The sequence below is a fragment of the Rattus norvegicus genome, chromosome 4 (assembly GCF_021556685.1).
Source record: "Rattus norvegicus strain SHRSP/BbbUtx chromosome 4, alternate assembly SHRSP_T2T, whole genome shotgun sequence".
Lineage (NCBI taxonomy): Eukaryota > Metazoa > Chordata > Mammalia > Rodentia > Muridae > Rattus > Rattus norvegicus.
Window position 1 is genome coordinate 83212425 of NC_141537.1, and position 10665 is coordinate 83223089.

Here is a 10665-nt window from a genome sequence, read left to right on the forward strand (position 1 = left end):
TTACCCTAAATGCACAGAACACATGGAACTCAAGAAGGACGACCAAAATGCAGATGCTTCTTTAAAAGGGGAACAAGAATACCCTTGGGAGGGCATAGGGAGGCAAAGTTTAGAACAGAGGCAGAAGGAACACCCATTCAGAGACTGCCCCACATGTGGCGCATACATATACAGCCACAAAACTAGATAAGATGGATGAAGCAAAGAAGTGCTGGCTGACAGGAACCGGATGTAAATCTCTCCTGAGAGACACGCCCAGAATATGGCAAATACAGAGGCGAATGCCAGCAGCAAACCACTGAACTGAGAACGGGACCCCTGTTGAAGGAATCAGAGAAAGGACTGGAAGCGCTTGAAGGGGCTTGAGGCCCCATATGAACAACAATGCCAACCAACCAGAGCTTCCAGGGACTAAGCCACTACCCAAATACTATGCATGGACTGACCCTGTACTCCAACTGCAACGTAGCAATGAAAAGCCTAGTAAGAGCACCAGTGGAAGGGGAAGCCCTTGGTCCTGCCAAGACTGAACCCCCAGTGAACGTGATTGTTGGTGAGAGGGCGGTAACGGGGGGGAGGATTGGGAGGGGAACACCCATATAGAAGGGGAGGGAGAGAGGTTAGGGGGATGTTGGCAGGGAAAGGGAATAACAATTGAAATGTAAATAAGAAATACTCAAGTTAATAAAGATGAAAAAAAAAAGAGAATCAACTCTTTCTGCCAATATGCTTAATTTCTTTTATTTTTGTTTTTCTCAGAGAGGTGTAGCTATGTAGTCCAAGCTGTCCTTGTGATCTCCTGGCTTCAATCTTCCAAGTGCTAAAATCGCAGGTGAGCAAACCCATACCTGACTTCTTTGTGTTCTTATTCTTCAGGCAAATAAGCAGTTATCCCAGGTTGTCTGGACAACATTCCAGTTAAGCTTTCAGCTCCATGATTCTCTGACATACATACCTTCAGGTTTTAGTGACCTTTTTTGCTACTCTCCCAGATCAAGAGGTTATGATAACACATCCCTGTGTGATGACTAACATTATGTTTAAAGTTTAAATTACTCTACCTAAAAGACATTCAAAACAAAACGACTCTGTCCTGTATGCCACTTGCCTGTGGAATCTGTACCTATGAGAATGGGACCTGTCATCCAGCTCACTCAAAACAAACGACTTCCTGAAATTTCTGGAGATCTTCTGGTAAATGTCTAGTCTTGTACAATTTTAACTGAAGCTGTTGTTTATGCAAGATAATGGTCACAATGCTAACTGCTTGCTTCTGCTTCTGTAAACTAGCTTGCTTGCTTAAGATAACCAGAATTGCAAGACATGTGGTTGTTAAATTGAGCCCCTGGTTACACACTGGGATGCATGCATGTAAGCAGGATATGGGTTCACTCATAACCATAATGTAATTTAGTGGGTTTTTTTTTTGCCTATATATACTCCTGACTAACATATCTAAGGGCTCCTGAGAATCCTGAATATCATGTCCAATACTGGCACCAGTGGTTGAACAAAAGCCTTAGTTAAACTTATTCATGGTCAGATTAGTAAATCATTAAATAATTCCAGAGCCATTAAACCTAGAGTCCAAGTACTCTGGAGGTGAAGGATGGAAGATTGTGAGTTTAAGGCCAGCCTGGGCTACATAATGAGAGCCTATAGAAAGAAAGGAAGGAAGGGAGGAAGAAAGTGAGGGAGGAAGAGAGGAAGAGAAGAAGGGGAAGAGGAAGAGGAATGATAGGGGGGAGACAAATGCTTCAGATTAGATTTAAAGGTTCATTCTTGGTGCACATCTTACATAACCTGTCAAACTCAGCTGAACATTTTATTTATTCATTAACTCAGATTTTGGCCCAAGGTCTTGGTTTCTAGGATTTTGTGATTGCTCCTGTTTAAATCTTCTATGTTTGGTTCCACCTGTAAACATCCCCTGCCATAGCATCCTGGTGTGAAGTACTTCTCTCTGTCTCCCCTAACTACTGCTTCCTAAATACCCCAAGGCTTTATTTGCCAACTATGTACTGGCATCACCTAGCAGAGTCAATTGACAGCTCTTCCAAGTCTCCTACATTTCCAGATTGCTACTTACGCAATTAGTCACTTTAAATGTGGCATGTTCCATAACACTCCTGCAAAAGAATTATTTTTATTTTGTGGTATTGGAGGTTGATCCTAGGACCTCATGCATGGTAGGCCAGTGCTCTACCATTGACTTATATATCCTGGTAAACCTTTACTCCTTTGCAGACTACCCCAGTTCAATAAAGGGAAATACCTTTCTTTCAGAAGCCAAGGTCAGAGGATACACAATCTCCTTTTGTTCTTCTCCTCCCTTCATACTCCAGTTACATCAGCCATCTTCCAGCTTTCTCACCAGGGAACCTCAGAAAACAAATACTTCCCACCTGCTCCATCACCTCCATCTTGGGTCAAGCAGCTACTGTTGCCATGGAGATTAGTGCAGTACAATCTCTTCCTGGTGACCTCATCCCCTTACAACTAATTTTCTACATAATAGCTATCGTGAACCTTTTAGTGCACACATTACATTCTATCCCTGTGCTTTAGAACCAATGACTACCTTCATACTGGGAGAAAAGGCCAGTGTCCACATGTTTCTCCCTGAGTTGCAGTCTCATCTAGAAAATGATGCCAGGGTTTGTTTTTCACCGCCAGGGCTGACTTCACCCTGTCCAGTGAGTCCTTCTCCACCAGTTAATCATCTTGAAGAAAAATGAACATAAAAAAGATTAAGTAAAGCATGTGATTGGGTAGTAGCATTCCTGTCTGAACAAAATAAACCCAAAACAAATGCACAATGGCTTCTCGGGGAGGGAGAGTCAGTTTTCTCCAGGAGTGTGGCCCATGGTAGGTTGCTTATGTACAATGGAGGGTCATGGTACTCATGTGCATAGGGCTACCCTAATTGGACTTAGTAGGTTTAAAAAATACAAAGCAGTATGAGGTTGGAAGAGAAGAGAATGTGTGTGTTTGTGTGTGTGTGTGTGTGTGTGTGTGTGTGTGTGTGTGTGTGTGTGTGTAAGTGACGTTGTAGGGGAAAGTAGGGGTAAATATGATCTAAAGCATAGCATGAATGTATGAAATGACCAAATAATAAATTAAAAATAGTTGAATCAAACTAAATAGCAAACAACTAAAAGATGAATCGAATGTAGTGAAGGAATTGATTACGTGTTAGCAAGTGATAAAATGTTAATGATGAAGCTTAGGGATGGAAAGACAGCTCTTCCATAGCCCCATTTATAGCTGTTGTTATCAGCATCCCTACAGGATGTCCTGAATACCAGAACCGTTTTGTATCTCTGGGGTCGAGAAATGATCTGTGGTCTGTGCGTGGCCTTGACACTGATCCTCCCCCTGCTGTATACATACAATCAGTTCAAGGTGAGCTCAGCAAAAGCAGTTCAGGGAACTCCCTCAGGGATTTATCTACATATATCTAGGGTTTACAGGCTCCCCAGGGTCTCTGGATTTCAGTTCTTCTCTGTCATCTGCTGAGTTCTCTGAGTTCTTATTTCACTCTCTGTCACTGATCTTTCAGCAGGCTTCTGATTTGCTGGCCACCCTGTTAGAATTACTTGTGACCTCATAGCATGTATGTCTTGGGCAGGGGAGGATACTGCTGAGTGAATTTGTATTTACTTTAACAGCCGAGAAAAGTAAATTCTGTTGTAGAAAACATGGATGGTATGTTAACATTCGTAGAAGATATATTAATTAGAGATAAGGAAACTAATAACATCTGTGCATGTTCTCCATCGCTCTCTGTGTGTCTGTGTGTCTGTGTGTGTGAGAGAGAGAGAGAGAGAGAAGAGAGAGAGAGACAGAGAGAGAGAGAAAACGTGTGTCTGTCTGTGTGCACGTGTGTGAAGGCACATATGTCTGCACACTCATGCTTTCAAAGGCCAGAGGAAGGTATTAGATGCTTACCTATGCTGCTGCCTTTTGCCTTGTTTTCTTAAGACAGGATCTCTTATTGATGGGTTGACAGCAAGTCTCAGCAATCCTCCTGTCTCTGTCTTTGCTCCCCCTACCCCAGTACTGGAGTAAGAGGTGTGCTAGGTGCTGGGGACTTGAGCTCAGGTCTTCATGCTTGCACAACAAACATTCTTCCTATTGAGCAGTCTCTCCAGCCCTGCAGGTATGTTAAGCATACATAAAGCAAAGAGAGCCTATTATGTATAAATAGGTATGGAGATATGAAGACCTGAGAGACATCTAACTCTTAGGGCAAAGCAGAGGCACCTCTCTTTAGGCACACTACAGACACATAAGGCATGTGATGTCTGCAACTGTCCACCTGTTGGTCACACTCATTCTGCCCTCAATTAAGGCAATATAAAACCCAAAACTAGCTGCTCATCCAACTGACTGGGGAGCCACAACTCTAGCCAGGTGGTTTCCTTTAAGCACAAATAGCTGGTTTGATCCCAGCCATCATCTGAATCTTAGACCCCTTTACTCATCTTTGGCCCTGTAGTCATCACATTGGTAAAGAAATAGATGGGGCACTTTTAAACTCCGATCAAACAGTTCAGGTTTCAGGTAGTCTGGTTCCTTTGCCTTGACGGACCTTTTGCTCAGTGCATCGCCTAAGCTGCCTCTTTCCTCATCTCTTTCTGTGTTTTAATCCCTCCATTCTGCATAGGTTGGTGGGACTACCTAGAATGCCAGAGTATTTATTGTATATAGCAGGAGAAGGGGATTTTGCAAGTCTCAGTAGGCTGTCTCTGTAGGTGAGCCATCTCAGATTGCAGTCACCCAGAAGGAAGAAGCCACAGTTGCTAGTTTTGTTCATAAACATTTGTACCTGGACAGGGGAAAGCTTTGTTATGCCTCTGAGACTTACCCAGAGGAAGGCTTTGCGAATCCCACGATCTGAGGCACTGGTCCTTGTCAGTAACACACTCACTCAGGACTTCATCCACTCCTTGGCACCCCACGTTTACTAAACGAAGTGATTTAACTATCTTAATTTGATCTCAGTGGCCCTTTGACCCAGCACCTCTGGCATAACTTGTCTGGCAGTATGTCAATAATATAGAGGCTACTGTGGCATCAGGCTTCTTCCTGTCATGACAGAAGATGTAGCCAAGCAGTTTCAGATACTCTCCTGAGTGATAGGCAGTGGCTGCCCGAGGCTCTCTCTGCCTAGACAGGCTGGGCGATCAGCAGTCTCTACTGTTGCAGCTCAGTCATTGTCAAACTGATTCGGGTAACGACTTTTGCCACTTTTGCCAACACCAATTAAAGAGTGAGTGGGTTCTCATTTGGTCTTGGATCCACAAACATATTAGAGGGTCCTTCCTCACCAAACTTGGTCAGGAACAGACGTGGCTACTCTGGGGCATTCACCAGTGATTAGCAGCTATCCACCTCCCCCTTTCTCCACATCCCTTTGGAAACACTCTGGTCTCCATGTCAGTGTGCCATAGTGCAGGTCTGATGCATGTAGTCCTTTTTGATAATCTAGGCTTTGAAACTCGAGACCCCTATCTCAGACTCTTGTCTCTTGTTTCAAAGGTCTCACTATAATCTGGCTCTCCACAATAGTGTCTCCCAATTGTCCATGTGTTAAAGGTCTGGACCCCGATTTATAGCACAGTGAGGAAAACCTTAGGGAGTGAGGTCTACTGGGATATTTTTCTGTCACTAGAGGCATGCTCTTGCAGGGGACTATGGGACCCCAGTCTCCTTCTCCTTCTGCCTTTTGGTTCCAGGTTACAAAGCAGACAGCTTAGTTTTACTGCCCACTCCTTGCCACTATGTGTTCCAAAAGAGGCAGTTCAGCTGACCACAGGTGCTTCATCAAGGAAGACCTCCAAAACTGAGGGCTGGAATGAATTCCTTATACAGCTCATTGTCTCCGGAGTCTGTTGCAGAAGCAGAAAGCTAGTTAACACAAGTGTATTTCAAAACTCTTCTGCGATCCAAACAGCTCCCCAAAGTCATATATGAAATGAAATCCCATAATCCCTTTTGCTGTGGTGGTTTGACCAGTGAATTCTGTGAAGAGGAGGAATGAAGTCACAGAACTCATGAATGGATCGATGCCTTTGCATGTGTAGAAGGAAGCTAGCTTAGGTCCTTTCCTTTCCTCTGTCCATTTTCTTATGTGACACAGCAAAAAGGTCCTTCCCAGACACTAAATACTGACACATTTATCTTTGACTTCCCAGGCTCCCAGTACTGGAACAAATACATCTGTTGTTTATAAATAGCTTAGCTTGTGTTATCTCGGTATTGCAGAATGAACAGGCTAAGACAGATTCATTGTTTCTGTTCTATTTCTTTCAATTTGTGCCAGAGAAATCCTGCTTTGAGGATATATGTGTCTTCTCCCTTCTCTTCCTCATTCCAGCTGCAGCAATGGGGGAGGGGCAGCGCTGGGAGTAACTTGGCATACTGAAGAAAAATAACATAAGCTAATGTTTCAAAGCCCAGTCCATGCCTGCTTGTGAAGGACAGTGCCTAGCCACATTGAGGCATCGGCGAGAACATTTAAGAGGTGCCTGAGTACTGGTCTGGATGGCTTCACAGCCTCCTGCTTGCCTTTATTTGACAGCAAGAGGCCTGCTGGCAGTGTCAGTTCCACCGACTTCAGTGATGCCATGAAGTCTCTCTGGTTCTGCGGAACCATTTCTTAGTCCCTAATTTTACTTTTAAATCTCATGACTTTCAACATAATGGAGACAACCTTTATTGATTAAATTCTACATGCTCTTTGCCCCAGAGTCCACCTTCGAAAAATGCAAATTTCCCCTGGCAGGGAACAGTCTTTACCCTGCCATTACCTAATTTCTAGAACTAGCTTATTAGGACCAGTTCTGTCTGCCCCAGCCAGCTGGGGTCAAGGTCACCTGAGACTGGAATCGGGACTGCTGTCCCCAAGGAGGCCATGAGAAGGAAAAAGGCACCGAAAAGGAAGATGACGGCCCAAGACACAGTTTATCTGCCTTGCGGAGCTTGCCCCATAGGAGCCCTGGAATACGTGGTGGTGTGAGCTGAAATCCCACAGCTTTATTGGAGCAGTCTGGAGAAAAGCTCCGCTTTGCAGAGAGGTGGAGGAACAAATCAGGTACAAATAGAAGGACAATGAAACTCATGACTTTGACAAAAAATGCTCGAGTTTTGCCTTTTTCTTTCAGTCTGAATTAGGGGATTTACAGCTTACCTTATATAAATGGCAGCAAATGAATCACCTCCAGAAATAAACTACTGTGATCTGTGCGGTCATAGTGGAATGTTATTCAACAGTAGGAAGGAAGTACTAATGTGGGTGAGTCTCAAAAATATATATCGTACAAAACAGATACAACGTAATATACGTTATATAATTGCAGTTTTATGATTCAAAAAGTAGAATGAGACTAAGATGACGCCAATCTGAACAGTAGTTTGCAGTGGTCAGGGTCAGCAGGAAGGAACAAAACTCGAGGGAGGCTTTTCTGGCAGAGGAAATGTGGTTCCCGGTCCATCTTGGTTTGGGTATTGACACCACGGTCGTGTTTGATCTTTGTTAAAGATCTTAGCATCCTCAGATATGTGCATTTTACCCTAGGTAAGTCATACTACCGTGAAAGAACATTCAAACAAGTTTCCTGAATTTTTCTTTTTCTTCGTGTTGGCTGACTGTGCGTTGCTCTGCTGAAAGACTCAGGGCATAGGGGTAGCCCGCCAAGAGGACTCAGGGAAATGTGGTCAGTGCAAGCTGCTCAAGCTGAAGTGGTCGCTTCAGGCTGCCGTTCATTGGGTATTATGTAATGCTTGCTTCAAAATATAGATGCCATAAGCAAATTCTACCTGTAGTCTTCTGGATTTCCTACATAACCAGAAAGGCTTTATAGAGGGGAGTATGACAAAGATTAATCAATCCATTTTTGTATTTATCAATTCTTCAAATGAATTTTTTAAGCAAAAGGTAGAATGTTGAAAAGTAAAAGCTACCTTTGTAGCTTACTACACGGTGTATTATAATTAATATATACTTGGAAATTTCCTTCTGATGCACTATCACAGAGTCCATTCTTATAACTGGCACAAGCACAGAAGAGTTGTGGTGATCTGTGTGTCACCCTTGGCCCAAGGGTCTACTGCAAAGGAGTAACTTGGGTTTCCCCACAAATGAACTATAACAGTTTTTTTTAAGTAATGGGGTTATTCTGAAAAAGCTCCCAACATACATTCTCATTTAAATATTATTTCTATTCTTATAAGAAATATGATAATTCTCATTGTTTGTCTGCTTCTGTGGCTTACCCTTCCCCTAAAGTTTCAGACGTCTTTCTTGAGGTATTCTGGTTGCTATAGAAATAATTATTTTACCAAACACACAGAATTGTGACGTGCCAGGAAGAATAAGCGGAAGAAACAAGTGGATTCTTTGATGAAAATAAGGCTGACCCTGTAAAGTGTCACACAGTTGTACAGGTTGATATCTGTATGCAGGTGAGGGCTGGCACAAATTAGGTCAAGGCCATGATTGGACAGTAAAAAAATAAGGTGGGGACAAAGCTTTTGTAAGTCGGGAGAGAAGGAGGAGGACAGAGAATCAAGATGGAGACAGAGAAAGATGACCCAGATCCGGGTGGTCTTGAATTGCCAAGGTAGTTGGGGCAGACTTCTGTAGGCAAATTTATCTTATCTAGGTGGGCGGTTTATATCCTTATCAGTTGGTTGTGAGTTTATTGTGTGGATGTATTGTGGATTGAGAATTTAACATATAAATCTGTTGGCTTACAATTTGTTGAGTCTTGATTTTAACGGGTTGTTGGGAGTTTATACCGTGACTATTGGGGGGCAGATGTTGGGGACGTAAACAGCAGCGGCAGAGAGAGACAAGAGGGTAGCCGCTGCTGGGACCAGGGGGTGGATGCTGGAAATGTGAACAGAGTCCACAGTAAGAAAGCTGCGAGATAGGTGGTCTCTGCATGAAACTGGCGTGGCAGCGACCCGCCTGGTCAGAGAGCGCTTGGAGGCAGCATGGAGCCGCTGAGATAAATTAACGCTAGTTCCAATGGCCCATGGGAGCTGGAACTAGCAAGAACAAGACGGTCAAGGTACGTGGGGACCGTTCCGCCCTTTTTTATTTTTTACTGCAACAAAGTTGTCTAATGTTGGTTTCACAAGGCATCGAGAGTTCCTTGAAGTTTTCTCAAATGATCATTAGATCCATTGTGAAGGATATATAGTTTGATCACATTTTTAAGGCACTGACAAGGTCTACTCTTTTTATCTGGAAACATTAAGCAAACTGCCAAGTGGCCAATGGCTGATATAGTCAACATTACAGCAAGTCCTCCCCAAACCTACCGACCCATATCGCTGCCAGATAGGGCATAGCCATGATGTCATCTCCATGTCCTTGGCCACATTACTGTACCTGTCCTGTCAAGCACCCAAGGCCTTGTCACACTCCCAAATTTCGTGTAAGGACCGAAAAGAGGAGTGCCACCATTATGGGAACGTCTTGAGCCATTCTTGAAATAGCCTGCCCTTTCACAGACTCAACTCATGAATAACCTCTCCGCCATTAAAGTTTGTCCATAAGAAGTTATTTACAATTCTACACGTGGGACTCTTTTGAGAAGCCAGCATTGGCCCCTGTGTGTGTGATTTCTTTTGAAATAAACTTTCCTTCCAATATCTAAATTTGGCTTCACTTCAATTTTTTCTTTAGTGGGGACAAAAACTGTGAAATAGAGGTAGACATCTTAATCTGGCCTCTCTACTTTTGAGTTCTCTTCAGGAAACACCAAGACTTTGAAGTTAACATCTACTGTACAGTAATTTTTCAGTCAACAGCAAATATTTTATATATATATATATGTACATATATATATGCATATATATATATGTTGCCTACTAATTTCAAGGTCATCTTAGTTAGAATAAGTACCATCAATGTTGTTTGTTTAATGATTATTGTCTGAGGTGCAATATTTCTCAGAATCTAAATCTATTTTCATAAATGTCTATATATATGTGTGTGTGGTAGCTACTTTACACATTGCTATGACAAAACCTGATGCAGCAACTTAAGGAAGGAAAGGTTTTGGGGGCTGGAGAGATGGCTCACCTGTGGAGAGCACTGGCTGCTCTTGCAGAGGACCTGGATTCCGTTCCCAGCACCCACATAACAGCACACAACCATCTGTAACTAGTTCTAAGGGATCCAACACTCTCTTCTAATCTGTGCCGTACTGTGGGCACTGCACAAACATGGAACCCCCCTCCCTTTAACTCCCCTCTCCCATAACCTCTAGTTTCCCAGGCAAAATGCTCATACATATAAAAGAAAGATAAATGTTTTTTAAAAAGAAGGGAGGACTTATCTTGGCTTAGAGTTCCAGCGGCTACAGTCCATCCTGTCATGGTAGCAGAAACAGGAACTAGTTGGTCACTTTGCATTTGCACCCAGGAAGGAGGAGAAAGCCGAAACTGGAACCTGACTCCTAGATCTCAAGGCTGTCCTCCAGTGACCCATTCCTCCAGTGACCCATTTCTCCAACAAGGCTCCACCTCTTAAAGGTTTCACAACCCAAACAGCACCACCAGCTGCGACCAAGTGTTCAAACAGACAAGTCCCCATTGCATTCAGCAACAATGTGTGTGCATGCAAATCTGTCTATTTATAGCTGTAGT

At 43.3% G+C, this 10665-nt stretch overlaps 1 long non-coding RNA gene across 1 annotated transcript; it reads right to left on the reverse strand.

Moving 5' to 3' along the window:
- Positions 1 to 1810: 1810 nt before the first annotated feature.
- Positions 1811 to 10457, reverse strand: LOC147994863 (uncharacterized). Its single transcript, XR_015686006.1, has 2 exons — positions 3952 to 10457; positions 1811 to 2723 (listed from the first exon to the last, which is right to left on the reverse strand). It is a non-coding gene; the product is annotated as an uncharacterized LOC147994863 (long non-coding RNA).
- Positions 10458 to 10665: the final 208 nt, after the last annotated feature.